The sequence below is a fragment of the Triticum urartu genome, chromosome 3 (assembly GCF_003073215.2).
Source record: "Triticum urartu cultivar G1812 chromosome 3, Tu2.1, whole genome shotgun sequence".
NCBI lineage: Eukaryota > Viridiplantae > Streptophyta > Magnoliopsida > Poales > Poaceae > Triticum > Triticum urartu.
The window spans coordinates 426,626,972-426,633,917 of NC_053024.1; positions in this window are offsets into that span (position 1 = coordinate 426,626,972).

Consider the following 6,946-nt stretch of genomic DNA (forward strand, 5'->3'; position numbering starts at 1 on the left):
ATTCACACCTGTCGGAATTGCTTGGAAAAGGGACATTTTGCTACTGCTTGCACATCCAAACTTTGGTGCCTCTCTTGCTGCCGTGTTGGTCATGTTAAAAAAGATTGCAACAAATTTGCACGAATCTTGGGTTTGGTTTGGCAACCAAAACACGCTAACGTTGCAACTTCCGAGGCCTCCAGTGAGAATATCTCCCTGACATCACATTTACCAAACTTGGACCTCCCTTGCACTTCCACATTTACTCCCTCCTCCAGTCCCATCATCCCCCGACCCAAGACTCCATCGACTCCACCGCCTGCTACTCCTCCTCCGCCGCTGCACTCGCAGTCGGCATCGGTGGAGCGCGAGTGCTCCGCTCCCATGGCCAACTTCCATATGGATCCTCTGCTCTATGTCCCGGCTGGCCACCACATTGTTGACGATGCAGAAGACCGGGTGCCGAGAAACTTTGTGATGCCACATACCCCAATTGTGCGCCGCCATGAAGAGTTTATGCTTGCTGAGGTAATGCTGATCCCTCCGCCCGATCATATAGGTGCTTCTAGAGAGGAGGTCGTTCAGTGGCTGCATGCGCATGGTGTCTTTGTCAGGTCCGCCCAGCCCTAGATTCACCTAGTAGGTCTTTTCGAGCTTAGAGATGCTGCAGTTCGGTTTCACTTGCTTCAACTTCCACCGCATCCGCTGGGCAATGATCGTTTTGTTCACTTTATGAAGCATGATGAGGGGGAGTCTTTTAGGGGTGCCCAAGGTTTTCGTCAAGGTTTACTCATGTTTTTGGGCATTCCTTTAGATCTCCGCAATACCGATTGCATCAGAGCTGCAGTGAACACATTTGGCAAGTTTCATCATTGGATTAATGATGATCCATATCTGGTGCGGACTCTCGTATTTGCTTCTTTCCCTGAAGATGTTCTTGTGCTCCGTGATGTCATATTCATGGATTATGCTGCTTGGGGCGGCATGCGGGTCTCCTGGATGGCTCCCCTGTATATTTTGGGGGCGAATTTTGCTGAACAGATGCCATACGATGAAGAGTGGATGCCCATCAATGGCAATCCACATCCGTTTCCTGGGGTGTCGTTCCCTGATCTGCCACCGTTCAACTTGCCCCCGTATCCAACCTTGGGATGGAATGATGTCCCCCCCTCCTCCGGAGCCTGCTGTCAATGAAGTGGAAGATGATAATTGGGGTAATTGGAATGAGCTAGTGGACCAACCTGTACCACAAGACCAGGAGTCTATGGTGATTGATGTTTCTACGCAGCCCAGCTCTGATGCTGTTCAGCAGAGTCATGCTATTCCAGTTATTTCATCTGATGAGGAGTTGCCTGATGCTCATGAGGCTCCTTTGATCGCGACTCTCGATGTTAATGATGTAAACAACTGGGCAATTGTGGTTTATCAACCTCCTCTGATTATGCCCGAAGTTGAGCTACCTGTTGCTGTTCCTTTTGGGCCTCCTTTGCCGCCTGAAATGGTGTGGAGGAGGTCTTTTGAAAATCTCCCGCAAGCTCTAGTTGTTGTCAATGCTCCAAAATCTGTTGCTTTGCAGCCTCTTGAGCTAGTGGTTTTATCAAAGAGAAGTTGGGACTTTGCCTTCAGAGACATGGAGTTACCTCTGCTAACTTGGAAGGAACAGGAGCCAGTTAGGTCGGTTGCTAGGGCTTTGTTCTCTGCAGATGTTACAGAAACTCAGATATCTTCCTCATCAACTGCAACACTCATTAAACCTAGGAGGCCTCGCAACACATTGGTGCCTACTCCCATTGTGAACACCTTTGTTCGAAGATGTACCGGGAGCTCGGCCCAACGTGATGGGTTCAAGCCCACCTTTCAGGAGCTAACTCTGCAGCCCAAAAGGAACAAGCCCAGAGCAAAGCCTTTCACTGCTGAGATGCCAGACGACCCAGCCCAAGAGGAGATCTCACCAGCTACACCTGTCAGTCATCTGCAAGAAATTGGGAGAGAGCTGGAGATTGATGCTCAGCTCCTATCTTTGGATGCTCTTATGGTGGCTCCACCTCATGCTGATGCCTCTAATGCAAATGCATAGTGTGGTCTTTTATTCCTAGGTCTGGCAAGCCCATGAATTTGCTCTTCATCTGTCCTTTGCTGGTTACTCTGTCATGCAAACTTTATTGTAATAATGCTGGGTCAGACGGTTATGTGCTCTTTTGTTCATATGGCATTGTGTGTTGTATGCTTTGTGGACCTTATTATATTATGTTTTAATGAGTAACCTTTGTAGAAATTGGAATGCTATGTGCTGGAATGTTAGAGGTTTAAATTCTGAGGCTAGGCAAAGGGCAGTCAGGCAAAAAATTGATGAAAGTCAGTGTGCTATTGCATGTTTGTAGGAAACCAAATGCTCCTCTTCTGATTCTAGGTCTATTAAAAGTTTCTGCCCTAAGAGATTAGACAGCTTTGCTTGCTCTCCTTCCATGGGAGCCTCTAGGGAATTCTTGTGGTCCGGAACTCCTCAATTTTTATTGGAACATTAATAGAGGTTCAACAATTAGCATTAGTTGTTGAGTTTGTGTCCAGACAGAACAATGATAAATGGACTTTGGTTGCTGTTTATGGGCCCTGTCAAGGTCAAGCCAGAGATAATTTTGTCACTTGGCTCTATAATCTGTGTATTTTTGTTAATGAGAATTGGTTGCTATTAGGGGACTTTAATTTCATTAGGTCCATAGATAACAGGAATGTACCTGGTGGGGACCTAAATGACATGTTCATTTTTAATGAGATAATTGGGCATTTGGGCCTTCTTGAGTTGCCCATCAAGGGAAGATCTTTCACTTGGTCCAATATGCAAGACAACCTACTTCTTGAGCAATTAGACTGGTTTTTCACTTCAGTAGACTATATCTCTGATTACCCTATGACTGAAGTGCTCCCCTGGCTAGGACTGCATCTGATCATGTCCCCTGTGTTGTCACAATCAAAATAACCATCCCTAAGTCAAATCTCTTTAGGTTTGAGAACTATTGATTGGAGCTGGAAGGTTTTATGGATTGTGTTGCTAGGTCTTGGAGAATACCTTCTAGGAGAGGGCACATAACTGCTAGAATTCCAGATAAGTTTAAGTCTCTCAGAATGTGTCTGAAAAGATGGCAAATGAATGTATCTAAGTTGAAGCTCCTGATTGGTAAATGTAATCATGTTATTTTTCTTCTGGATGAATTAGAGGAGTGGAGGCCTCTGTTTATTCAGGAGCTTAATTTCAGAAGAATTGTCAAAGTGCACATGGAGAAATGGTTACATTTACAATTCCTTTATTGGAAGAAAAGGTGCACTATCAGATACATTAAGGTGGGAGGGGAAATACAAAGTTTTTCCATGCCATGACCACTGAAAGGCACATGAGGAACTCTATTGCAAGTGTAAAATTACCCGACGGTACTGTAGTCAATGACCATTCTCAAATGGAAGGAATCATTTGGAATTGTTTTAAAAATAGGATGGGTACCTCAAGAGGCATTGTCATGGGTGTTGACCTCCCTGCTCTCATCACTCCTGTAGAAGGCCTTGACAATCTCACCAAACCTTTTGAAAAGGATGAAGTGGTTAAGCATATGCCTGTGGATAAATCTCCAGGCCCTGATGGTTTTAATGGCCTGTTCTTCAAAAAATGCTGGCATATAATCTCTCAAGATTTTTATGAGTTAGCTCAGGATTTCTTTGAGGCCTCTGCTATCTTGGAAAATATTAATGATTCTTACATTACTCTTGTACCTAAAAAGCCCACACCTAAGGAGGTTGGCGATTATAGGCCTATTTCTATTACTAGTATGGGTCTGAAGTTTCTTTCTAAAATGGCAGCAAATAGGTTTCAAGAGGTGATCTTGCAGTTCATTCACAAGAACCAATATGGTTTTATCAACAGCAGAACAATTCAGGATTGTTTAGGCTGGACGTATGGGTACCTGCATTAGTGTCATTAATCTAGGAGGCCAATTGTAATCCTTAAGTTAGATTTTGAAAAGGCTTTTGAATCATTGGAACATGAAGCTATTTTCAGATTCTTAGGCGCAAAGGTTTTAATGAGAAATTGATTCTCTGGATGAAGCAGCTGCTGGGCACTGGTACCTCTTCAGTTCTTCTTAATGGTGTCCCTGGGAGGAAGTTTGTTTGCAAAAAGGGGGTCAGACAGGGTGATCCTGTCTCTCCACTTCTCTTTGTTATTACTCTAGATCTTTTACAATCAGTCATTAATGACATGTTCAGAAGAGGAATTCTACATTTGCCTATCCCTTTCCATGACCAGGATTACCCAGTGATCCAATATGCAGAGGATACCTTAATTATCTTACATGATGATAGGGTACAACTTCTCGCTTTGAAAGATATTCTCCAAGTGTTTGCTTAGTCAACTGGCCTTGATGTCAACTATCACAAATCCTTTCTCATCCCCATAAATGTTGACCCTTTGGTGATGAGTGATCTAGCTGTTGCTTTTGGTTGCCAGATTGAAAAAATGACCTTCACTTATCTTGGGCTGCTAGGGGGAACCACAAGGACCAAAATGGTGGACTTTATGCCTCTTGTGGATTGTATGGAAAGAAGAATGACTACTAGCTCCTCTTTCCTCAACCAAGGGGAGAGACTACAATTTTTGAACTCTGCATTGTCTTCCATGCCCATTTTCTTTATGTGCAGTTTGGCTATTTCTACTGGAATCCTCAAGCAGTTAGAGATAATTCATAGGAAGTGTTTATTGAGAAAGCATAGAGATGAGCCAGCCCGCTCCCTTGCTGCTTGCGAGCTTATTTGCAGGCCAAAAAACAAGGGTGGACTTGGTATTCTCAATTTTGGGGTGCAAAATGTTGCCTTGCTCCTAAAGCATGCTAGTAACTTCCTCAATAGAAAGGATATTCCTTGGGTGTCTCTCATTTGGGACTCTTATTACCATGGTAGGGTGCCTCAAGGAACTTCTGCCTGTGGCTCTTTCTGGTGGAAGGATATTTTCAGGGTTATGCTGACTTTTAGAGAATGTTCTTGGGTTCAGATTAATGATGGTGACACTGCTCTATTTTGGTCAGACAACTGGAATATTGGTGATGAGGTTTCTCCACTCCAATCAAGATATCCTAGGTTATTTTCATATGTTAAAGACCCATGGATTTCAGTCAAGGAGTTTTTTAGTTCTCGGGATATTCTCCAGCATTTTCATCTCCCTCTGTCTGCTCAGGCATTTGGGGAGTTGGGCATGATCCAATCTATGATGGGTTCCACAACAGAACATCTGGCACCAAGGATGTGTGGTTTTGGCAGAACTCCCCCAAGCAGTATAGGCCCAAGATGTTTTACCCCCACAATTTCTAGTCTGAAACCTTTAATCCATTGCTTTGTTGGATATGGAAATCCTCCTGTACTCTCAAGATTAAGGTGCTTGCTTGGATGCTCATCATGGACATGCTGAATACAAAGGATATGGTGGAAAGAAGACATTGGCACATGGAGGATGGTGTGCATTGTACACTCTGCCCCTTGCAGGTTCAAGAGACCAGGGATCATCTCTTCTTCAACTGCAATTTCAGTGTTAGAGACTGGAATTATTTACAGATTGATTGGCCTACTGGGGATTCTATGTCTGATTTGGTTATTCAGGCTAGGAATGGTTTTGATAAACCTTTTTTCTCTAAAGTGGTGTTCACTGCATGTTGGAACATCTGGATCAATAGAAATGCCAAGGTTTTCAGAAATGAGAGGGCTAGATTTAGTAAGTGGCTAGGTGCTTTTAGGCATGATATTTCTTTGTTACAATATAGGATTAAATCTTCCTACAAGGATAACCTTCTCAAGTGGATCTCCTTCCTTCCCCCTTAAGGCTTAGTGTAGTAAGGCTTTTCTGCCCCCCCCCTCTCTTTAGTCTAACTTTTTCTCTTGATTAATATATTTTGCTAGGCTGTGGGGATTTACCCCACAGTTCTGAGTCAAAAAAATCTAGCCATTTTCCAATTTTAAGTCTTGGCAAATTTTTTAGCAACTTAGCATAAGTCAAGCAATCAGCCTACACATGCAAGTATAAGAGTATAGCAGCGGAATGTAAATCATTGCACATGAAGGTAAAGGGAGGAGTTTACAGGGAGCAAACGCAATGTTGACACTGAGATTTTTGGTGTGGTTCCGATAGGTGGTGCTATCGTACATCCACGTTGATGGAGACTTCAACCCATGAAGGGTAACGGTTGCGCGCATCCACGGAGGGCTCCACCCACAAAGGGTCCACGAAGAAGCAACCTTGTCTATCCCACCATGGCCATCGCCCACGAAGGACTTGCCTCACTTGGGTAGATCTTCACGAAGTAGGCGATCTCCATGCCCTTACAAACTCCTTGGTTCAACTCCACAATCTTGACGGAGGTTCCCAAGTGACACCTAACCAATCTAGGAGACACCACACTCCAAAAGGTAATAGATGGTGTGTTGATGATGAACTCCTTGTTCTTGTGCTTCAAATAATAGTCTCGCCAACACTCAACTCTCTCTCATGGATTTGGATTTGGTGGAAATATGATATGAGTGGAAAGCATCTTGGGGAAGGCTAGAGATCAAGATTCTTGTGGTTGGATTGGAATATCTTGGTCTCAACACATGAGTAGGTGGTTCTTTCTCAGAAAATGAATGGTAGAAGTGTAGGCATGTTCTAATGGCTCTCTCAATGAATGAAGAGTGGGTGGAGGGGTATAAGTAGCCTCCACACAATATCTAACCATTACCCAAAATTTACCGAACTCCGTGGGACCGAATCATGAAACTCGGTCAGGCCGATTTAGTTCAAAATGTGAACGTTAGGGTTTTTGGTGGGACCGACATGTCAACTCGGTGGGACCGATTTCATTAGGGTTAGGGCATAACGTAATCTTGCTGAGACCGATCACATAAACTCGATGAGACCGATTTCGATAATAGGCAAACAGAGAGTTGGTCAGGCAAA